Source organism: Typopeltis vanoorti, chromosome 7, assembly GCF_054136105.1.
Source record: "Typopeltis vanoorti isolate ZY-2024b chromosome 7, IOZ_Tvanoo_1.0, whole genome shotgun sequence".
In the NCBI taxonomy this organism is placed as follows: Eukaryota; Metazoa; Arthropoda; class Arachnida; order Uropygi; family Thelyphonidae; genus Typopeltis; species Typopeltis vanoorti.
Window position 1 is genome coordinate 69,047,985 of NC_143555.1, and position 25,982 is coordinate 69,073,966.

The window sequence follows — 25,982 nt, forward strand, 5'->3', positions numbered from 1 at the left end:
CATTATAGCCTAACCAATTCCAAAATAAACTTCCAGCCGATTCACTTTGTGTTGTTTTTTAAGGAACTTCAGCACCCAGCTTGCACACAATTTCCAATAATTCAGTTTCTCCGACACAATTTCATGAAGACACGAACATGAAACTTCTGGAAATTTCAGCGAGAGTGACGTCATAGTGAATCCCCTATTCTGTAGAATTTTATCTTCAACTCAACACACCTAATCGTCAGTCACTAAAGATGGTTGCCCGCTCCATTCATCATCCTGCACACACCTGTCCATCCTTCATTAAAAAGTCTTACCCGTCTTCATACCACTGAATCACTCATTACGTGTTCTCCATAAATCTCAATAATTTGCCAATGAATTTCAGCTGCTTTAACGTTCCTCGCATTTAAGAAACGGATAACTGATCTAATTTCACATGCGACAGGCAATTCGATTTCTTACACATAAACACACACTAAGAAGCGTGTGAAAATGGCACCAACGTCTTGCTAACAAATCAATACACTCAGCACACGTGGCACCATTGCGACTGCAGTGCTGCAGTGAAAATATTTAAAAACAGTACTTTCTGGACGTCCCTCGTAGTATGGCCTTAAGGTTTGACAAACCCTTGATACTATATAAGACTGAACTTCCTGATAATGTATCAGGAAGCTTACCAACCAGCTAGTGAAAAATCCAGCTGGCACCTATTCTTTCAGGTCATGTCTGGAAAAAGTCCAAATATAGTGGTATGCAGGGAAACTGCTGAGGTCATGCAACAGACTAGAGATGAAGTACTCAGTGTGAGAGGCATTACTTACGAATTTCTCACTCCCATTACATATCTCTATTCTTTAATGAAGCAACCATGTAAGTCAACGTAAGTAATACTCTTACTATTGCAGATAAAGAAACCCTCAAAAAAGAACAAAAGTGAAACCCAAAAAACATAAAAAAAAAAAAAAACATCCACTTCAACTTTCTTTTTTTTTGTGTTAAACAGAAAAAATTCTTTCCACCACACAGAGAAAAAGTGCTGTGCACATCTAAATCCGGTATGTTGTTTGTTTATTTTTTTAAATAGAACTTCAACTGGAATTCTCAACCATTACATCCAATCTCAACTTTCCAAATTATGCTGTACACAATTCCTTCCATCAAGGAGAAGGTACTGTATGCATTAGTCAAATATGACATTGGATGTCAGAGAATGGCAAATCTTGAATCACCTCTTTATCTACCTTGGTTCAAAATTTCTTTGCCTCAATCAGTCGCATTCATGTACTCTCTCTCTCTCCAAATTTAATTTTTATAAACATGCTGATATTTTCATTATCTGTCTTTGAATCATAATTAGCTATCCAAAGACTCAAACAGTGAGGATATCTTGACTTCAACATTCACAACTTGGACTGGATTCCTTTTTCCACTTCTGCTGACCAAGCTGGAAGAGATGCAGAGATATTTTGTCAGCAACAATCTTTCACAATTGTCCATCTGTCATCAAAATACTTTATAATCCTCTCCACTCTCTCAACACTTTTGATTTCTTCTTAATTACTTCTGATAAATATACTGTCAATTTTCCTTTTGGTAACTTCCAATACTGAAATTCCAACACTGCACCCTAGAATACTGTTCTCACATATGAAAAGGTACAACAAAAACCTGACTAAAAATTCCTGATGCTATTCAGAAGAGAGCTATCCAGTGAAATGGTGATTCCTCTCTCATACAATCACGCCACTCACTTTCTCACAGATGCTCTATTTCTACATTTCTACCCTACACCTCTTTTTCATGAATGCTGTTCTGATGAGCTGGCTGCCACCATTTCTCCACCTTCTCTTAAACCTACAGACACTCGACCAACTGTTAGTGAACTGTTTACTGTGCAACTCCAAGCATACTGAACTAACTGATCACCTTCTTTCATTCCATCTTCCTCTGTGATTTAGAACAGTTCCCCTTCCACAGTATTTCCTAAGGAATACAACCCCCCCCATTCATTCACAGTAAATTTTTCACAGGTTCCTTCTTTCTTAATGACACTTCCCACATACATTGATGTTCTACAGTTTTGCATACCTTTCATGTATGGAATTGATGTTAAAAAATTTAAAAAAAAATTGTATACAGCATAAAAACACTGTAATAATAATAATAATAATACAATAATTACTGACTTGGCATAGTTTATGACATATTGCTAGCTAGTCAACTGAATGAATGACTTTAGTGCTTCCAACATATGCATGAATCCCACTATAACATAAATGTTTATGAATGCTATAAGCAGTAGATGAATTAAAGTGGATAAGAAATGTACCTTTGTCATAATCCTTTACCCAAAAGTAAGTAAACGAAAGTATATGAGAGCATAACTAGGCTGCTTGTATAGAGGTGTTAATTTCATATAAACTTCCTCAGTATCCCATAATTCATAGCACACTTCCTTTCAGATGTGCAGATTGCTATGCATTATGTGAGCGATAACTACCTAGACTAGTTTTGACGTTTACTGAGTGACAGGCTAGACCAGTGGTCGCCAAAGGGGGTCGACAGAAAAATATAAGACATCATTGTATGGGTAATATTTAATTTTGTCATTACCTCCATGACAAAAGACATGGAGGTAATGACAACGCAATTAAGAGTGAATCGTGGGATCAGTACCCCCATCTTACAGGTCCATGAATAGGACCTATAAGATGGAGTAAGGTCATGAAAATAGTTACTGAGGCCAATCAAGTAGGCCAAAATGACATATTTACCAATAAACGGATGTTGGTGGTTCCTGCCGGCCAGCGCAGTGGGAGCGAGATGGCAACACGTGCGTGGTTCTTATTTACTGATAAAAGTATTCAATCCCAGTCTCATTTTTGCACATCAACATACAAGTGAGCGTTAATGTTCTAAAATTCATCAACATACATATTATAATTCAATCGTTATTCATTCACGAACTAAACTTCTCTATGTTGAAGACTTGAGCAGCGCTGGTAGTAATACCAGTGATATTAATACCAGTAGTTTATTAACATCACTAGTAATACCAGTGATATTACTAGTGATATCACTTGTAATATAGTAGTAGTAATAGTAATATAATAATATATACTATATTATACATACAATAAACACTGTAACTATAAAATAAACAATTTAAAAACTAACATAAGCGTCTTTTTTTGCTTGTCCTATTATAATTACGTAATAGTAAAATATAGGGGGTCGATAAAAAGTCAAGGAACTCTTGAAGGGGTTGACGGGCAAATAACTTTGGCGACCCCTGGGCTAGACTGTGGAGACACTGAAACCTAAACCAATGCAGACAATATATATAAGCAGCAAAATGGTGCATCCCAGAGAATTCTAATAATATGGTGACATGTAATTTTGTTGCTTGTGTATGGAAAACATATGACCTAAGCTTGATTTAGCTTAGATTATCCCCCACTGATGAAACTTCAAAATAGGTCAAACTGGCCTGGGCAGTGATCCCTTCAAATAATGCACAGCAATATATACATCTGAAAGGAAGTGTGCTATGCATTATGGGATAGAGAGGCAAGTAATGTGAAGTCAATAGCTTCTATATACAAGTGGCCTAATCATTATGTTGCTTCACATAAAAACTTTGTGAAGCAACATAATGATAACTTGGGTAAAAGATTAAAATAGGAATATAATTTATTGTTTAGTATAATTTAATCTCTTAACAAACGACAACACTTTCTACAACTATCTCTATATATATATGTAGTTGATAGTTTTCATACACTTTGCTTATTGAAGGTCTGCACCGGCTTGAATAAAGTTCAGTTTCATAACTGGGGTCTGAGTGGTTAGCCACATGGTTATGCGTTTCACAACCATATGCCTGGGAAAGGCGTGTCCTGCATTCGATTCCCGTCACTGACGTCAGGAGCTTAGGATCTTTCTCAGACATAGCTACGTTAGCCAGTCTTGGGTGTGCACAACAGGGTTTTTATCTCCAGTTTATCTGGGGTTTTTCCTCCCACAAACAGGCAAACCAGCCCCCCTGTACACACACCTCTACAGACATAGGATACCTCCAGGAATAAGGAGTAACCAATCTATTCCGTAGGATTTTAGTTACAAATGCCTCAATGATAAAAGGTCTACGCATGAGCGTAAATCAGGAAATTCATAACTGATATCTAGAACAGAGTTCCAAGATTACCTACCTGTGGTAATCTGGGAGCTGATATGCTACTAATGAAAGGTTGTAAATTTTCAATAGAACATTCCTGGGGTGAGCACCCATTAGGGGAAACTAAAGCTGCTACCAACCAAACACAAATGATCAAACTAAAATGCTCCCAAATTCCTGTCCTAAAGGATCCCACCTGGGGCTAAGCCTAAAAATAATATCATTTAATATTGAAGATTTCTCCAGTGTCAAGCAAGATCTCATTGCAAATATTTGCAGAGATAATGACTGTGATGTGCTCTGCCTGCAAGAAACTTACAGAGAAAAAGGCGCTACCGGATTTCATGATCACTGAACTCAACGCTGCCATAAACCTATTAAAACCTAGAAAATCTGCAGGCCTTGATGATAGCGGTAATGAACAAATTAAACATTTTGGATCCAGGACTAAAGAGTGGTTATTAAACCTATACAACACTTGCCTCAGAACCCTAAGGATACCAACTATCTGGGGGCATGCTAAAGTGGTGGCCTTTCTGAAACCAGGGAAAACTTCAACTGAAGCAAAAAAATTACAAACCTATATCACTACTCAGCAACCACTTTAAACTCTATGAATGATTAATTTTGAATAGGCTACAACCCCTAATCGAACCTCACCATATTGCTGAGTAGGCTGGTTTTAGACTAGGCAAATCCTGTATATCACAAATTCTCAACCTCACTCAATATACAGAAAATGGTTATGAGCAAAACTAGCCACAGGAACAGTCTTTGTAGATCTAACTGCAGCATATAATCCCATAAACCATCTCACAGTCAGAAATAAAATATGCAGAATAACTAGAGACTATCACCTTGTCCTCCTGATCCAATCACTCTCGGAAAACAGACGCTTTTTTGTGGACCTGGGGGGGGGGTAGGAAGAGCAGCTGGCATCCCCAAAAAAACAACCTCCCCCAGGGAAGTGTGTTATCACCATTACTTTTCAACATCTATGTTAATGATCTCCCCATCTTTCCAGGAACTAGAAACTTTATCTATGCTGATGACCTTGCCATAGCTACTCAATCAAAAAATTTCAAGTTCATTGAAACTTCTCTATCACTTGCCTTAAATAGTCTAATCACATATTATAGAAGTAATCAATTAAAACCAAACCCCATGAAAACCCAAACTGGCCTTTTACCACCTTAACAATAAGGAAGCCAACAGGAAGCTATGGATTTCTTGGGAAGGCTCTAATATAGAACATTCCTGGAAAAAAAGTCTACCTTGGTATGACTCTTAATTGCACTCTTTTATATAAAACACATATAGAAAAAAAACAAAGGCAAAAGTTAATGCAAGAAACACCTAGCATATTGAGATCTTCTGCTTTGGTCCTTTGCTATTCTTCTTCTTCTGCTGAATATGCCTGCCCTGTATAGTCCTGATCCTGCCATGCTGAAAAACTTGACCCAGCATTGAATGAAAGTGCCGCTTAATTATAGGATGTCTGAAACCAACACGACTAAGAAATCTGTATACTTTGGCTGGTATTGCACCCCCCCCCCCCCTTCACAATTCAAAGATCTGCATTCTCTGCTGACGAAAGAAGCAGACAAATGAATGATAGTGCTACTTACTATTTGGTCAGACTACAGTGCCCCAAAGACTAAGATCCCGACATAGCTTCCTAGCAACCACTGAACCACCTAAAAACCCTCCAGAGACAAGACTTCAACAGTGGTGTGCATAATACTGGTATTCTAACAGCCGAACATCTTCCAAGTGGTGCTCACTTGGACTGGAATACTTGGAAAAGCCTCAACAGACTACGAATGACGGGATACTGCAAACAAAACCTCATCAAATGGGGCTAGCTCACTGGACCAGATAACTGTGAGTGTGGGACAACCCAGTCCATGGAACACCTTTTTTCTTGCCCCCCCCCCCTTTTCAATCACCTTGCACAAATCAGGACCTCATATCCTGCACAGAAAGAACAGTCGCTTGTGCAAGATTCTGGAGGACCATCTGACCATATTTACTGTATATAACTTATGTATAGTTTCTTTCCTTCATATTTTACTTATTACTCCCTGTATAATTTACTTACTAAATTTAAGCTGTTCTCATTTGTAATGTATTCTAATGAGAACAGCTTATTAATGATAACCTTCGTTATCATTAATAATGTTGTACCAATTACTTACTACTGTACCACTTTTGTTTGGATACAAAATAAATAAATAAGTAACATTTCTCAACACTTCCTGAGTTATTAATGATAACGAAGGTAGTTGCAATTGGTGGAGATGGAGAGTTGTAGAGTAGGTAGCTCTCTCAATGAGTCTTTGGACTAGCCAAATTAACAAATTTAATTCCTTACTCAATAAAGTGATCAGCTTAGATGAGAACACCATAAAAAAAAACTGAAGATCCTCTCATTTCTATGTTCTACCAAAAATATATAAAGGAGTCCCACTCAGACCTATCGTTAACTGCATAGATGCTCCCACCAATAGCCTAGCCAAATCCCTAGTTCATCTTTTAAGCTCGCATACAGCCCCCCCCCCCCCACAAGCCTCTGTGAAAAATTTATCAGAATTCCATCCTTATTTACTAGCATATCTCTGGCTGACACTCTCTGACTGTTATCAGAGAAGTTCCTCCCAGACATTGCTGAACTGTTTTTTGACTATCATGCACTCAGGCTATTTCATCTAGAAACCAATTCTACAAATAGATTGAAGGAACCACTACGGGAGGCCCTTTGTCACTTGCAGTTACTAATTTTTACTTAGAGCATCTTGAAGTCTCTCTATTCTCTTCAATACAACCTCAACCTTCATTTTGAGTATGGTATGTGGATGATGATGTGTTTGTCATCTTGCAAGACTCAGAAGCATGTCTACTGACTTTCTTAACCAAACCCAACAGCCTACATGAACTTCACCATGGAAAAAGAAATGGATGGAAAATTAGCCTTCCTGGACATCCTCCTTTTCCACATCCTATTTGAAATACAGCATCTGTTCACTGCAAACTTACCTTTATAGGCTGTAACATACAAGATTCAGCCCATCATCCACCTCACAAAATAGGCATCTTCAAATCTTTGCTCAATAGAACACATGGCCTATGTATACTCCAACTCCCAAGCTCTCCACAACTAGAACAGAGCACCATCCAATGCATCCTCCTCAAGGATGTTTAAATGCATTCTGGACACTTTTATAAGTTCAAGCTTGAACTTGCCATACAAGTTCAAGAATGCTGAACTTGTATGGCAAGTGTCTATTCCATACATTGAAGGCATCTCAGAGACAATTACAAAAATCCTGAAAAGATATAATTTATTCCCTACATTCTTCCCTATTAACGAAACCTCCTCCTGGTTATCATCCACAAATGATAAACAGCCCCCCCCCCCCTGCCCCATTCCTTCCCTGATGTTTACCAGGTTCAGTATGAGTGGCTCTGCTCATACTTTATACAAACAGTATGTTCTGTCAAAAAGACTACAAGAACACCTATTTAAATAAATTATAATACTGGAATAAACTCACATAAAATATTATTTTATTAGTATAATTTTCACCTAAGTATCAAAGGCATCTTCAGTACATTTAAAAAGCTAATCGAACAATAACTGACAATTCCAAAAGGCACTACCTAAGTACATACACAGTTGACTCTTGAACAATGGGGGGGGGGTGACGAATCCCCATGAGTTGTTTGAAAATCCACGTCTAACTTAGACACCCCCCAAAAACTTAACTACTAGTAGTCTACTGTTGACCGGAAACCCTGCTGATAACATAAACAGTCCATTAACACATATTTTGTATGGTATTTATGCATTATATGCTATACTCTTACAATAATGTAAGCTAGAGAAAAGAAAATGTTATGAAAGAAAATCATAGGAAGTGAAAATACATTAACAGTACTGTACTGTATTTATTGATACTGCAAGTTTACGTTGTCTGTTTACAACATGAATGAAATGTTTGTCAGTACCTACATCAATATTATCTAAATAGATACACAACATTAGATAGATATTATACGTATTACTAACACTAGATATCAAAAATGAAAAGAAAGATAATGTGAAAAAGTAATTCATATTTATCTACAGGAATAACGATTCATGCATTGATATGAAGCAGCAGCAATATCATTGCTTTATGGTAGCTTAGTGCACCAATATGATTGCTTCCCCCTTGCCTAGCCTATACACTAATGAATGAATCCTTATAAATTTTCTATTTTATGCTAATTAGTTACTTTAACTAATTAATAAGAGTTAATTGTATTGCAATTATGAATTAATACTGCATCTTTACATTTGTTTACATTTCTCTTGACTGCAAATAGCCATTTACGGTCTATAAGTGTTTGTGTGCATAAGTTTTGATGAATTTTAACTTTTTATAATAGATTTGTGTATACTTTATGGTAGTAAACACGTGTGTTGAGGCTTAAGTGCTGTGAAGAATTCATGTTAGAGGTTTAATGGAATATTAACAGCACTGAGAAAGGATTAAAACTAATTTTAATACTTACAATATTTTGTCTCCATCACAGAGACATCTTCGGGGATTACAAAAACTTTTTGTAACAACACACACACAAATACAATACAAAGTGAAACTAAAGTCCTATCTAGGTTGTGCACCCTCTATGGGCATTTGCAGGTCGCCTGGAATGTAAAGAGGGATCTCTGATAATTAAAGTTTCCCAAATTTTGGGAAGTTTAATGCAACCGTATTTGTTTAAATTAGGTTGATTCCTGAGTGTAGATGCAGATTCAAAGAATAGTCTTTCTTTTTTGAATTTACTATGGTGGAGCATGGTAGTTTTTTTCCAGGAGATCCTGTGGGATATAGCCAAAACATGGTCTGCAAGGCCAGACTGACCATAATTGTGTTTGCCGAAGTAAAAACTGTGTTCTTCTAACCGGATGGATGCTGACCTGCCTGTTTGTCCAAAGTAGGCAAGATTACAGGAACAAGGTACTCTATATACACCAGACACTGAAAGAGGAGGAAGCTGGTCTTCAGTGGAGCGGATAAGGGTAGCAAGTTTACAGTGGGGCTTAAAAGCTGCATGGAGGTTGACTTTTTTAATGATCTGGCTATTTTTTCTGAAATACCATGGATGTAAGGAATGGTGATGGCATTTCTGAAGTCCTTCTGAAGAGACGGTCGGGGAATGGGGAAGGACTTGATCATTTTTTTAATTCTGTAGTCATTATAGCCATTGGAAAGGGAGGTGTTGTGTATGTTTTTGAGTTCGGTTGAAAGGCCAGTTTTACTGGAACAAAGATTGTGGGCCCTATTGGTCAGAGTTTTAATAATGCCATATTGCTGGGAGGGGTGGTGGTGGGAGAGTTTGTGAATGTATCTGCCTGTATAAGTCGGTTTTCTATATACAGAGAAAGAAAGGTTACCATTAGGAAGGAGTGTTACTAAGGTGTCTAGGAAGGGTAAACTATTGTTATTTTCCTTTTCCATCGTAAACTGGATTCTTGGATGTAGACTATTGAGGTGACTGAGGAAGGAATCTAATGTGTCTGGGCCATGAGGCCAAATAGAGAACACATCATTTACATATCTTAGCCAGATAGAAGGTTTTAGAGGGGAAGAGTCAATTGCTCGTTTTTCAAAATTTTCCATATAATAATTGATGAGAGGGGCGAACCCATGGCAGTTCCTGCTATCTGTCTGTAGATTTTGTTCTTCCAAGAGAAATAACCAGAGTTGATGGCAAAGGAAAAGAGCTATAAGATATCAGAAGGAAAAAAGGAAAAACATCTTTTAAGAGTGTTAAGGTGTCAATTAGGGGAATATTTGTAAACAAAGAGATGATGTCAAAGCTGACCAATATATCTGTATTATTTAAAGTAAGATTTTCAATTAAGTTTTTAAAATGGGTAGAGTTTTTACATAAGATGCGGTAAGACAAGTGAGGAGGGGGGGGGGGTCAAAGAGTTAGCTAGCTGCTTTGATAATTTGTAGCAAGGTGCATTGGTGGAATCTACTATACATTCTTACATCTGCAAACACGATTATGGTCAGTCTGGCCTTGCAGACCATGTTTTGGATACATCCCACAGGATCTCCTGGAAAAAAAAATATCATGCTCCACCATAGTAAATTCAAATTTGAATCTGCATCTGCACTCAGGAATCAGCCTAATTTAAACAAATACGGTTGCATTAAACTTCCCAAAATTTGGGAAACTTCAATTATCAGAGATCCCTCTTTACATCCCAGGCCACCAGCAAATGCCCATAGAGGGCGCACCACTTAGATAGGACTTTAGTTTCACTTTGTAATGTATTTATGTGTGTGTGTGTGTGTGTCGTTACAAAAAGTTTTTGTAATCCCCGAAGATGTCTCTGTGATGGAGACGAAATATTGGAAGTATTAAAATTAGTTTTAATCCTTTCTCGGGGCTGTTAATATTCCATTAAACCTGTAACATGAATTCTTCACAGCACTTAAGCCCCAACACATATATTCTGATCATTCATGGTGATGAAATAGCATGCAAAGCAAAACAATACGATAAGTCGAAACTACGTTTATCGAGGCTATTAAATCGGTTGGCCTTTTTAAAAAGATGTCGGGACTCAAGAGTTATTCCTAACTGTGTTAAGCTTAAAACCAAATTTAAATCTAATAAAGCCCTCCGGATATACAAACATGCTAATCTGGCACTATTACGAGAGCAGATTACTGAAACTCGCGCCAGCCTCGCTACGACAAATGCTGCTATTGTCTCATTACAGACAGAGCTCTCTGCTATACTCAATCCTGAACTTTGGTCTAGTCTCCTTAGCATCTCAGAAGCTTCCTCTCAAAAAGAATTCCAGAAAATAAAAAATAAGCACATCTAAAAGTTCAACAACCTTTGCAAATCTAAACAGCTACCTGAAGTTCAACCGCTCCATACAGTAGTCAACCTATCTTCTAAAAGACTTAGCGAAGATGCTGTTAGTGCTGTAAGCCTCGGACACAATTTTGCCACCACACCTATTGAAGTTCTGGTATTGGATATTATGTACAACATCGAACGTGGAATCTGTCACTTAGCTCCTGAAACAGCCAATAACATCAGACTTGACATAGCTAACATTCTCTCCCATTCTTCACCTCCTAAAGTTAATTTATCTTTCAATCAACTCTCTGCACTCAAAAAATTACGGAAAGAAAAAAGCATTGTCATCATCAGAGCTGATAAGGGTAATGCCACTGTTGTTCTCAACGCCTCAGAATATAATCGGAAAATGGATATTATTCTCCGTGATCGCGCTACTTACATACCACTGGAACACAATCCCACAAAAACTCAAGTTAAAAAAATTAAAAAACCTACTTAAAAATGTTTCTTCTTGGCCTCCTGACATTTCAAAAAAACTCAAACCATTCTGTTCTCGCCCCTCCCGGATATACGGTTTACCCAAAATCCACAAACCTAATTCTCCCCTAAGACCTATAGTAGATGCCACCACTGCACCTTGCTACAAATTATCAAAGCAGCTAGCTAACTCTTTGACCACCCCCCTTCCTCACTCGTCTTACCTCTCATCTTATGTAAAAAAAACTCCACCCATTTTAAAAACTTGATTGAAAATCTTACTTTAAATAATACAGATATATTGGTCAGCTTTGACATCATCTCTTTGTTTACAAATATTCCCCTAATTGACACCTTAACACTCTTAAAAGATGTTTTTCCTTTTTTCCTTCTGATATCTTATAGCTCTTTTCCTTTGCCATCAACTCTGGTTATTTCTCTTGGAAGAACAAAATCTACAGACAGATAGCAGGAACTGCCATGGGTTCGCCCCTCTCATCAATTATTATATGGAAAATTTTGAAAAACGAGCAATTGACTCTTCCCCTCTAAAACCTTCTATCTGGCTAAGATATGTAAATAATGTGTTCTCTATTTGGCCTCATGGCCCAGACACATTAGATTCCTTCCTCAGTCACCTCAATAGTCTACATCCAAGAATCCAGTTTACGATGGAAAAGGAAAATAACAATAGTTTACCCTTCCTAGACACCTTAGTAACACGCCTTCCTAATGGTAACCTTTCTTTCTCTGTATATGGAAAACCGACTTATACAGGCAGATACATTCACAAACTCTCCCACCACCACCACCACCCCTCCCAGCAATATGGCATTATTAAAACTCTGACCAATAGGGCCCACAATCTTTGTTCCAGTAAAACTGGCCTTTCAACTGAACTCAAACACATACACAACACCTTCCTTTCCAATGGCTATAATGACTACAGAATTAAAAAAATGATCAAGTCCTTCCCCATTCCCTGACCATCTCTTCAGAAGGACTTCAGAAATGCCATCACCATTCCTTACATCCACGGTACTTCAGAAAAAATAGCCAGATCATTAAAAAAGTCAACCTCCATACAGCTTTTAAGCCCCACCGTAAACTTGCTACCCTTATCTGCTCCACCGAAGACCAGCTTTCTCCTCTTTCAGTGTCTGGTGTATATAGAGTACCTTGTTCCTGTAATCTTGCCTACTTTGGACAAACAGGCAGGTCAGCATCCATCCGGTTAGAAGAACACAGTTTTTACTTCGGCAAACACGATTATGGTTAGTCTAGCCTTGCAGACCATGTTCTGGCTATATCCCACAGGATCTCTTGGGAAAAAACTACCATGCTCCACCATAGTAAATTCAAAAAAGAAAGACTATTCTTTGAATCTGCATCCGCACTCAGGAATTAAACTAATTTAAACAAATACAGTTGCATTAAACTTCCCAAAATTTGGGAAACTTTAATTATCAGAGATCCCTCTTTACATCCCAGGCCACCCGCAAATGCCCATAGAGGGTGCACCACCTAGATAGGACTTTAGTTTCACTTTGTATTGTATTTGTATGTGTGTTGTTACAAAAAGTTTTTGTAATCCCCGAAGATGTCTCTGTGATGGAGACAAAATATTGTAAGTATTAAAATTAGTTTTAATCCTTTCTCAGTGCTGTTAATATTCAATTAAACCTCTAACATGAATTTATGGTAGTAAATGATAAAATAGATTAGTGTGTATATATATTTTATGCATTCATGACGCAACATTTTTTTTTTTTTCAATATTTCTAGGCTACGTGGTTCATCCGTGAGTTTTTTAAATTGTCGCAAATATCCAAAAAATTTTCAGTATATTCATTAAAAAAAAAAAAAGTATAAGTGGAAGCATGCAGTTCAAACCCACGTTCTTCAAGGAGTGTCAACTATACATTATGGGAAGATGTAAGAGGCAAGCACTGGACCCTTCCCATAATGCATAGCATTATACATGTCCGCAAGGAGATAAGCAAATGTAACCTGTCTAAATAACTTCATACAGGTACAGTGGGTGTCCTCCCACGATGAGTCTTCAGACTCCTTGGAGGTGTCACGAATAATAATAATAATAATATTAAGGTCATCATCTGGAATACATACAAATATACAAAGACAAGCTGAGTTACATTTCACACAGCATGCTAAAGATGCAATGATTTGATCGACGGTTATTCTACTTGCATGACCTCCAATGAAAATATAATATACATATATATATATATATATACACACACATAATATATATATATCTATAATACTATACTATATATATAGTCTGTGCAGTTAGCCTAGTGGCTGTGCATTTTGCAACCATATGCCTGGGGACAGAGTGTCCTAGGTTCGATTCCCGTTGGTGATGCTGAAGGATCTTCCTCAGCCATAGCCAAGTTAGCTGGTCTTGGGCATGGACAGTAGGGTTTTGACCAGGATAAACTGGGGTTTTCATCCTGCAACGCAGCCAAACCAGCCTTGAGAACTCAACACAGATACACTGGGGCGTAGGGCTGACCACCTTATCCTGTGAACAGCTTGAGGTCCGATGATTAATAAATCCTCGACACCGCAAGGTAAAAGAGGGGAAGGAAGATGAGATGAGATATATAATATAAAAAAATACAGATAAAATTAAAAAAATAATTATTTAGAAACTACATCAAAGCTAAACTCTATTTAAGAAAACATAAGAGAAACATTCTTTCATATAGATAGTTTTCTTACAGTAATAATGATGTCCTATTTTTAACATGACAATTGTTATATTAGATTTAAGATTCTGGATTATCTATAGTCCTCTTTATAGTTAACTCTTAGAGAGAAAGGTTCCATGAGTAGAATATGTACCTTACATATGCTTGGGATATTTAGACCATCATTGTTGTTCAGATTAGGGCGATTAATAAGAATCTCACAGGCGTCCTTAAATTCATGTTTTGGTGTGATGTAAACAACTAGTGCTTTTCCAGTCAATGGAAAAGCACTAGTTGTTTACATCACATCCTGAACGCTTTACAAAATTCTACGTAAAGCGTTCAGGGCATGATCAGACAGGCCAGCTTCACCATAGTTATTATATTTAATGTGTTGTTTATGTTCCTTTTGTCTGATAGGAATTGTGCATCCTGTTTCCCCTATATACGGTAGATTACAGGTGCAATAAATACGGTATAATCCAGGGTGTGCTAGCAGAGGGAGTGGATCTTTGGATGAGTTGAGTAAGCTTTTAATTTTGCAGGAGGTTTAAAGATGGCTTTGAGGTTGTATTTCTGTAGTATTCTGTTTATTTTATCTGATGTCCTGTTTATGTAAGGAATAGTTATCATTTTATTGTAGTCTGGTTTATCTTTGTTTTTTATTGAGGTCTTGTAGAGAATTTTGTTAATAGTGTTTGGCTGTAACCATTTTTTAGGAAAGTATTGCTGATAACTTTAAATTCGTCTTTAAACACTTGTTCATTGGAGCAAATCTTCAAAGCCCTGTTTTTTAGAGTATTAATGACATCTAGTTTTTGTGTTGGGTGGTGGTAGGAGTTTATGTGTATATGTTGGCCAGTATGTGTTGGTTTCCAGTAAACAGTGAAGGAAAGACTGCCAGAAGGAAGACGTGTGACAAGTGTATCTAGAAACGGAAGTGTGTTCTGCTTTTCAATCTCAATTGTGAACTGTATGTCTTAGTGTTGTTTGTTTAGATGGCAAAGGAAAGTGTCTAGTGTCTGGTGGCCATAGGGCCAGATCACGAAAACATCGTCAATGTACCCTAGCCAGACTTTGGGTTTTAAAGGAGAGGAATCTAGAGCATGTTGCTCAAAATGTTCCACATAAAAGTTAGCAATGGGGGGGAGAAATAATTGCGAGCCTATGGCTGTGCCTTCTTTTTTGTAGGTAGAAAGCATTTTGCCATACAAAATAACCAGAACGTAATATATGTGCAAAGAGCGCAGTGATATCTGGAGGGAATTTGTCCTGTAAAAGAAGGATTGTGTCATTGATTGGGACATTCATAAAGAGGGCAGAGACGTCAAAACTGACTAATAAATCATCTTTTCCTAATGTAATGTCTTTGATTATGTTTATGAAGTGTTGTGTGTTTCTGATATAGGAGGGGGGGGGGGGAATGATCTACCAACTCCTTGAGTATTGATGCTAATTTCGGCTAGGTGATAACTTCGGCTGTCTATACTACCTTTGACTATTGGCTTGAGGTGTGTTTTGTTTGTGTATCTTTGGCAGACCATAAATTCTCGGAGAATGAACGTAGTGCGGAAGTAATTTTTTGACTGTATTTTCAGGCCATGTAGTAACTGATTTAAGTAGCTTCTCTGTTTTCTTTTTTATTCTATTGGTTGGGTCGTAGTTAACAAGTTGATATGTACTGTTGTCCGAGACTAGCAGATTCATTTTTTCTAAATATGTGGTTTAGTTTAGAATAACAGCGGGCTGCCTTTATTGGCTCCAGTTGTGGATTTGATTTTAATGATTTCACTGCTGTTAATTCATGTTTCGTTATGTTGCTTGTTATTGTTTTCTTATAAGGAATACTGAATGTTTGCCTGCTTCATGACAATGCTCCAGTCCATATGACTATTGTTGCAAAATGCTGCTGTGAAGGATGTGGCTTTCAGGAGATTGAAAACCCACCTTACAGCCCAGATCTAGCACCCAGTGACTACTGCTGCTTCTCAAAACTGAAAAAAGACCTTCAAGGAAGAAAATCTGCAGATGACAATGAGGTAAAAGATGCAGTTTTAGGCATTTTGCAGACAAAAGTACGGATTATTCAAGGCACAGAAATGTTAATTCAAAGATGTGAAAAATGTGTTGAAGTGAAGGGAGATTATGCTGAAAAGTGACACAGTTGTTTTCTTTCTACCACCTCTAAAAGTTATTCAGGCCAGAAACTTACGGAACCATACTCATATCTTCATACCTGTTCAGGATAGAAGAGAGTACAGAGGATTTGAAATTGGAAGTGACAATTACTTAGTGTTAAGCAGAATAAAAATAAATATTATGCTGAAAACAATACTATGTAAGAAAGTTTTAAAAAGAATTAAAGCTGAGTAGAAAGGAACCCACTCATTCAATTAGAAAGGACACAAAATAATTTGTTCAGCATGTTTCTGCACTAAACGATTAAGTACTCTTAAAATATAATCAAGAGCAACTGTGCAGGTTTTTTCTAATCTTTCCATAGTATGGGTTCAGAGGCAAGTGATGTCAGCATGAACACTTGCTGTGGATCAAGAGTAACAGAATTAGTACTGGTGATCACTGATTAGTTGGTGAATCTTCAGATGGTGATGGTTCACTAACTAATTCAGGGAGGACCCAAGTGAGGAGACAGATTTTATTTTCTCTTTTCGGGAGATGGCTTTGCTTCCATCCTGTGGACTGCAAGGAAATGGCTCCAGATCTCCAGGTTTAAAACAAGGAAACCAGATGGAGAATACACCAATTAACAAAGATAATGTAGTGGCTTCATAGCTGTAGCCATAATTTCATTCAAGACAAACTATGCCCAAAGAAGCACAGATGAACTGAAGTTGCACCCAATGACCTGCAGACCAAGAGACCATACATAACTGACATTTGTACAAAAGATGAGTTCCCTATATGTACCCTTTTTTGGAAGTTAGATTAAGATTTTTTGATGGCTTCTTTTGCAGATGTTGTCAGCTTTTGCACAGGCAGAGAATAAAGTCAGAATTTATGTTAATGGACATTGTTGAATAGTGGAAAGTGATTTTGAATAAAAAGAGTAATAGAGGACCTCATTCTAGTTACACATTTATTTCCGTAACTCAATCACAGCAAATGTTTGGATAAGGAGAGTGGAAATAGTAGTCTGAGAAAAGAAAATATTCTGCCGGCACCAGTAAAATGCCAAATAATCAAAGGCTAAGAGAAGCTGAGAAAAAGGTGTTCCATAGGAGAGGAAACTTGGAAAGTTCCTAGAATGAAGTGATGTTTACAGTATACTTAAAAAGAGACTTGTTTAAAAAAGATAACAGGCATTGGGAGAGTGCTGATCTGGTATTCTGGAGCATGATAAAGGGAAATTTTTTTGAATGGGTTACTGATTAGAATAAATACTTCAGTATCTATTAATAAGGATAGAAAGCTTGGTTAGTAGAATTTGAGCAGTTAAGCTAGCTGTAGTTGTGAACATTTAAATTACAAAGATGATTTCGCTATTCTGGTAGCAAGGTTGCAAAGGATCACAGCTTCTGAGATTAAAATGTTGCATCAGAATTTGGAAAGTGGAAGAGAGAGAGAGAGAGAGCATAAATTACTATAAAGGTGGGATTCTGAGCATGGAGGAGAAAAGAATTTGCACCAGGAATCAAAAAGTAATGAAAGACAGTAGTTAAAAAAAAAAAAAAAAAAAATTAAAGTCACTGGAGAGCAAACTCAGACACAGTGGCATCAACATAATATGGAAAGGAAGGAGTTCAATAGCATAAAATAAAAATATTAAATTATGTTTAATTCTAATATAAAAACATTAGAATTAAAATTTACCAATATGATTATTTAGAAAGGAAATATTAACAAAAAGAAAGAAAGGGAATTAGAATATTAACAAAAAAAGCACAGACATCTTGCCTACAATTTTTTTTTTTTAATTTTTATTAACTATGAAAGTGTGTAATATTCATTATCATTATGAAGTTAAATGTTCATAAGAATAATAGAAGTGCCAGCCTTACTGGCTAACTGGTAGAACCACAGTTTTGCAACAAATGGGACATGTGTTTGAATCCTATGGTGGTAGTATGGATGTTTGTGAAAGAATTATAAGATACTGCATGATTTTCATTCCCTGGGAAATGAAAATCATGATGCAGCACATTATAACTGGTCAAGGTGTTCGAGAAGCTAGTGAGGACAAGGATTAGAACTAATGGACAGCAGTAGAATTCTCTTTTAATAGACAGAGAATTAAAATTCTCTTTAATGGTTTGCTAAAGGAAGATTGTGTTTTAGCAATCTGCTTACTTATTTTAACAAGGTGATGAATACATTGGACAAGGGGGATGCATATACAGCAGTATATTTAGATTTTGCAATGGGTTTTGATAGATTACCATATGACAAACTAGTAGTTAGGAGTTCATTTTGTGAATGTGTGGGATGAGTTTGAGGAGTGAATAGAGCTGCATAAAAGAGATGGGCTACATTTGAATGGATCTGGTGTGAGTCAGTTGGAGGAACTGTTGTGGCAAGTGAGACTGAAGTGAATGTAAGACCTGTAAGTCAGTAAGCAAGTTAGAGTAAGCAAGAGATGTTGTGGAAGAGCAGGGGAGTAAGGTAGGCAAGTTTTGTGAATGGAGAGGTGAATGGTGCAGGTGGAGAAAATAAGACAGGGAAACGAGTGAGGGCACTGAGTGAAAACTGTGGGTGATGGTTTCGGGAGAAGATGTGTGTGCAAAAGGATTAAGACATTCAAGGCTGTAGTGGTGATATTTAGGTCTGTGGGAGGTGTCAAATATCAGTGATAATAGACAGGAATGGATAGGGAAGTGTGCAAATGGGTTATGTCCAAGAAGTGGGGCTAGTGGGACTTGTTATAGAAATATAAATGAGCAAGTGTGTATGTTTACAAATGCCAGAAGTATCTGAAACAAGTAGAATAAAATTATAACGTTGACAGAGTTCATTCGCCCAAAAATTGTTGTATAAGTGAGACATGGTTGAACGAGGATGAGATTCTTGGATTTGAAAAGGAATAGAGATGGAGGGATATATAGTCTTTCACGAAGACAGACAAAGGAAAAAGGGAGGAGGAGTGTTACTGATTGTGGCAGAGGAGTTCTGCCCATCCAAGGTGGAGATGCCAGGAGCAAATACTGACAGTGGTTTTGAAGCAGTATGGTGTGAAGTGGAAGGGGACCAGATGAAATGTTTGGTAGAGCACTGCTATAGACCCCATAATGTGGAAGGCAGTGAGAAGGAAATGTTTAAAAAAATTGGTCTGGCTAATAAGAAGAGGGTGATTGTTATGGATGTTTTCAATTATAGTAATATAGACTGGAATGAAGAGACAGCATCAGGAACCAAAAAGAATGAATTTCTTGAGTTTTTAGGGATAACTCTTAAGCAGTAAGTAACAGTGGTCACACGTGGATCAAAGGTCTTGGATTTTATTTCATCAGAAGATATTGTTGTAAATGAAGTGTCATCACTTCAGCCATATCAGGACTTTTGTGAGAAAGAGTTATATGTGGAACTATAAGGTAGGTGAATATGGCAAACTCAGGAGACAAGTTGTAGCAATCACATGAAATGAGGAATTGCATGGGAAGAAAATCAAGGCTGCTTGGTCTCTACTCAGGAATTATCTGGCAGAGGCAATGACTGAGTGTATTCCAAAGGTCAGGAAATTAAATAAGGTAGGTGTAAAATGGATGACTGAAGAGGTGAAGTGTGCAATCTGGAGAGAGAAAAAAAAAAAAGGCATTGTGGAGGTGGCACAAAATGAGTGGAGATAATCAGTTACATGAGTACAAAGAGCAAGCAAGAAAGGTGACTCAGTAAGAGAAGCAAAAGCATGGTATCAGCAGCAGTTAGCAAATAATGCTAAAAGAAATCCTAGGGACTTTTTTTTTGATATGTGCCAGTAGAAGGAAATGATTATGGGAGGATGATGTTGGTCAGTTATAATGGGAGAATGATAATCACTAAGGAGGATATTGTAGAGGTGTTAAATGAGCAGTTCATTAAAATATTCCATCCTTGTGATTGCAATATAATGCAGAACTAGAGAGTAGTGAGAATAGGGAAGGAACAACTGGTGAATGACTTCGAGGTATACGAGGAATTGAGAAAAATTGATGTCAACAAGGCTATTGGACATGAAAGTATATCACCACGTGCCGTGAAGGAACGTTCTAGGAAGTTAACAACACCTTTAACATACATTTTTAACATGAGTCTTAGATTAGCCCAGGTCCCAAAGGAATGGAAAAATGGCAAAATTGTTCTACTTCATAAAGGTAATGATAAGACTAAGGCTTCGAATTACAGGCCAATCTGCTTGTCTGGAGTTGAGTTGTGGTCAAGGTGTTTGAGAAGCTAGTCAGGACAAGGATTCAGAACTAAGTGGCAGTAGAATTCTCTTTAATGGACAGCATAGATTTGCTAAAAGAAGATGGTGTTTTAGTATATTGAACAGGGGGGGGGGGCATATACAGTAGTATATTTAGATTTTGCAAAGGCTTTTGACAGATTACCACATGACAAACTAGTAGTTAAATTGGAACAGATGGGGTTGGATAGTAGATTAGTGTGTTGGATAGGAGATTGGCTGCCTGATAGGTATCAACAGGTTGTGTATTTTTTTTGGGGGGGGGGGTGATATCTCAGAAGAGAAAAGTCACTAAGTGGCATGCCCCAGGGATCTGTTTTGTTGTTTAATTTGTATATAAATAACACTGCACGGAAAATCACCTGGAGAAGATAAGCTAGGTTCAGAACTATATAAATATGCAGGAACAAGATTCAAAGAAAGACTCTTATTATTTGAGTATATATGAAAATAGTCAAATACAAATAAGATTAAATCACGAGCTATCATATACGAGAGAGAGAGATATAAACCAAGGGGTCCAACAGGGATGTTCCCTCTCTCAGCAACTCTTTTTAATATCTACTTAAATGAAATAATAATAAAATGGAATAAAAATTTACATCAAGGAATTAAACTTTCTCTTACACTAAAATTAAACACTCTCTTCTTTGCAGATGACCAAATAATAATTACAAATTCTGAAGATAACTTACAAAAAGCTATTTTAGATCTAAATGAGATAGCCAAAGATGAGATAGTCTATATTTGAGTTGTAACTCAGTAGTTAGAATTGAAGGTGGTAAGAGAAGATAGTTTGATGTTAAAAGTTTTTCAAACTTTTTTGACAGTGACCCACAATAAATCCCCCCCTCCCCCACACACAATATATATACTGGGTGATCCAAAAGTTACAGAAAAATTAAAATTCAATTATTCGAAAAGTATAGACAGTAGCACGATGTGGTTTTCACAGAAATGCACAGAAAGACATGGGATTTTTTTTTTTAATAACGAAAAATTTTATTGCCAGAATAGTTACATTTGTCACTGACAGGTGATGCTGTAGCGGTCCCGGAACTGCTACCTGTCATTATTTAAACCGTGAGGTACGTAAATTTCAGATGGAGTGAATACTGAAGTTAAACTTTCAGCATTTAACGTTTATTACTGAAGTTAAACATTCTGCTAAGGTGAGGCATGTTATCGTTATGAGATAAAGCACTTTAGTTAAGCTGTATTATCAGAACTACGAATGTGCAAGAGAGGCAAACGCTCCATAGTGTAACATTCATGCAGGATGGAGCACCTCTGCACATCACAGGTCCTGTCCAGCACCTGCTGTGATCGACATTTGGCGATGACCGTGTCCTCAGTCGCTCTTTTCTGCACGAATGGCCACCAAGATCTCCAGACCTTACACCTTGTGACTTTTGGTTATGGGGCTACTTGAAGTCACAGGTGTACAGAGGTCAGCCAACGTCATTGGCCATGTTGAAAGAAGCTATTCGCCATCATGTGACAGGAATTACAGCTGAAACCCTCTTCGATGCTGTGCAGGGTGTCGTGCCACGTCTGACGTCCATTCTCATGAATGATGGCCGTTTGTAATCCTATTTGAACATTTGTAATCCTAGCTGCATTGCAAACTGTGCTGCGCCACTGCACAAACTACTGACACAACTGAAGCGCCACCTGTCGGTGGCAAATGTAACCATTCTGGTAATAAAAGTTTGCATTATTAAAAAAAATTCCCATGTCTTTCTGTGAAAACTGCATCGTCCTACTGTCTATACTTTTTGAATTATTGAATTTTTATTTTTTCTGTTACTTTTAATCACCTGGTATATATATATATATATATGTATATATAACATAAACTGAAACAAAAGTTTCACAAAACAATATGTATCTTTACTACATATAATAAAATAAAAACCTACAAAAATTAATATCAAGCATAATTTTATTAATATTTACATATATAGGAGAAAAAAAAACCTCAAAATAAAATACAAAAACAGAAATTAGAAAATTATTGATAAACATCCACTCTCCTCTCCAAGAGAAACCACACTACAGATACAAGAAAAACAAATAACATATTGTATCATGAAATACAGTATGGAGAAAATTAGGGTATGTATTAGATGTAGAAACAATTAGTGTAAATCTGATATATATATGTATAAAATAAAATGTACTCATTCAATGCAGACGGGATATAATATATCACAATCAAGAGTTCCCCCACACGCCCAAAGTGAAACACATGGGATGTAGTCATCTGGCATGAACAAGTTAAAGCTATTGAAGTCTGTGAGATACACTCTGATATTTTTTATTCTATTTATTAAAAAAAATGCTGGTCACAATCCACCAACTGGTAATTAACTCACACTTTGAGGGTATATATATTTATATTGATCCCATACACAAGAGGTCGAGAGACCTATAAGCACATCAGTGCCACATGTGGTGTGCAGATGAGGACTGAGATAGCAGTTTATTGATGTTTTTTTGAAGAGCTGTAGGTTGTTGTTGTTTGGGGATACTTCATGAGGAAGGCTGTTCCAGAGGACAGAGGTGAACAGAATAAAAGACAAAGAGGAAAAACAGGTTTTGCATGTTTGCAGTTGCACAGTACTAGGATGATTGGCAGCTGCTGCTCTTGTATCGAACAGAAAGCGGTGGAATGATAGCTGCCAATTCATTGGAGCAGTGAGCATGGGAGCACCTGTAGAATAGACCAGCTATTCCCAAACTGTGGGTTGTAGCCCACTTGGGGGCTGTAGGTTTTGTTGAGGGGGCCATGAAACAATAAAAACAAATTTAAAATCTTTTAAGACTAAGTAGATTTTTTTATCTTAAAAGAAACATATTTATTTATTATTTATTATTTTTGGAGTTTGTATAGCTCAGTGGATGTGGCGTTTGCACACCACGATGCTTGGCTGCATAAAGGAAAACTTGGTTTCAAATCTAGTCGTCAACTAGAGGAAATTTTTCTAAGCCTTTTTTTGACCGGTTCCCGAGTAAGTTGATCTCTGGCACAGGCAAGCAGGTTTTTTCTCCTCTAAACTCAAGAAAATCAACTGTAGAACCCACATTTTTTTCAGATATTAAAAAATATATTGTGTTAGGGACCACAAGATGGTGGCACTTGTTGAGCCATCTCTCTCTCTTCACTGCATGCTGCTTAATTAGATAGCCTTGGGCCAGCTATCTCTGATTGACTGCCAGTGGAGATTGAACTGCCCACTCAGTCTCCAAAAGTTAATAGGGCTAAACGACCTCGCCTACTCCCTATACGGGAATAATAAAAAAAAAGGCTTTAACTGATTTTTTTGTTTGTTATTTTTTATATATTAATGGAAAAAAATCACACATTGGTGCGGGTTCACAAATTTTGCTTCCTGCGTATTTCAGCGCTTAATGAATATTAGTAAATATATATGCTTATTCATATAAGTTTCATTTCAAAGCAGAAATCTAAGAATTGCAGTTTCAAATATTTCACCTGATATTGATGTAGCAGTAGTGAAACATTAAATTGTTATTAAACTTCTTTTATGTTTTTAATTCTTTCTTTCTTTATTACTAATCATTTTACATTTCATGTGCTTGTACGGCAAATGTACAATAACAATATATCTATCTATATAAAATATGAGATAATGTGCCATGTCAAATGTGTATGTAAGATGCTAAAAATGTAATATTTGCATTTGATTTTTGCAATATTCACTGTATATTTTGTATTGAACATAAATACAATAAATATTATAATAATAAATGTCTATATATTAAGATTTTTTTCGAGGTGGGGGGCCGTGAAATATTTTAATTTTTCCAAAGGGGGCCCTGACATCCAGAAGTTTGGGAAGCACTGGAATAGACCCAGTGGATCTGTGAGATAGTCAAGTGAAGACAAGGAGTTTAAGGGAAGTTTTAGCTGCACCACCCCAAAAGTGAGTAGTATTCTAAGCATGGAAGGATTTGAGATTTATATATAGTTAGGAGTTGGTTGGGTGTAAAATTGCCTCTGGAAAGAAAGAGAATACCTAATTTTTTGGATGCCATTGAGGCTATTTGAGGCTATTGATGTGATGCATTTATGCAAGAGACTGAAGGAAAATGTTAACCCAAGCAGAGAGATCTGATTTTGCCTGGTGATTTGTGTGTTACTGAGGGTAAGTTGAGATCTCTTTTGCTGAGAGAAAATCGCAAGGCTGTGTTTTAGTGGCACTGAACATGACAAAGTTGCTTTCATCCCATTGAAGAATAGTATGAAGATCAATGTTTAAGGCACTGGTTGTAGATGATCTTGTAGCCTGGGATATCAGAGTAATGAATGGTTTGTCAAATGAGTAAGATGAGTGGAGAGTACTATCATCTGCAAAGCTGTTGATAAGATTAGTGGTGATGATGAGTATGTCACATATGAATCACATTATGAGGGAAAGTGGTACTAAACCTGATATCAAAACTGGAGATGTTAATCTCAGCTCTTTATACAGATGATGTTATACAAGACTTCAAGATTCCATGACTAAATTGAATAACTGTTGTAATGAATTTGACATGAAAACCAGCAATAAAAAAACAAGACAATGAAATAAGGCAGAAACACTGAAATCATCAACTGCATCTTGAATGGAGACCTACAGAACAAGTAATACATTTCAGCTATTTAGATACAATTTTTACTGAAGATGGCATATGAAGATGACCTATGGATATAGACAACAGAATTAGCAAAGTATTGTATACCCACACTTCATAGAACTGAGTCTGGCAATGTGCCAAGAAGAGTCAATTCATGATGAAAGAAATAAAGGATGTATGAATTATCACCAACATGCGAAATCATATGCTTTTTATGTAAATTTTCCAACTGTTGTACATGCAACATGGTTACCACTTTAAGAACTAGAATTTTCATAAAAGAAAAGCTAATTTTCTGACGTATAATAATTGACTTATGTTATGAATAAGAGAGAAATTAGTCAAAACACAAAACTAGTTGTATACAAGACCAAAAACCTATTTTAACCTATGGATCTAAGAGTTGGGTTAGAAATAAAACACTTGATTAGGAGTAAACAGATGGCATCAATGGCAGTATCATATTAAAATGAGAATATTTGGAAAGAACTTACCATTGTTAGCATTCAGGAATGTTTTAGCAGAGCTAATCTCAGGTATCTTTATTTAAACAGAATGGAAGAGGAAAGATTAGCAAAACAAGTATTCTTTGCCAAGTTGGAAGGAAAAAAGATCTAGATCCACCAAGATCTAGGTGGACTGATGCAGTGAAAAAAGTGCTTTAAAAGACAAAAATATAAGATCTAATAATATTAGA

General features: G+C 36.8%; 1 protein-coding gene across 1 annotated transcript in view; it reads right to left on the reverse strand.

Moving 5' to 3' along the window:
• mus312 (mutagen-sensitive 312) overlaps window positions 1-25,982 on the reverse strand; it is a 575,442-nt gene that overhangs the window by 183,807 nt on the left and 365,653 nt on the right. The window lies entirely within an intron of this gene.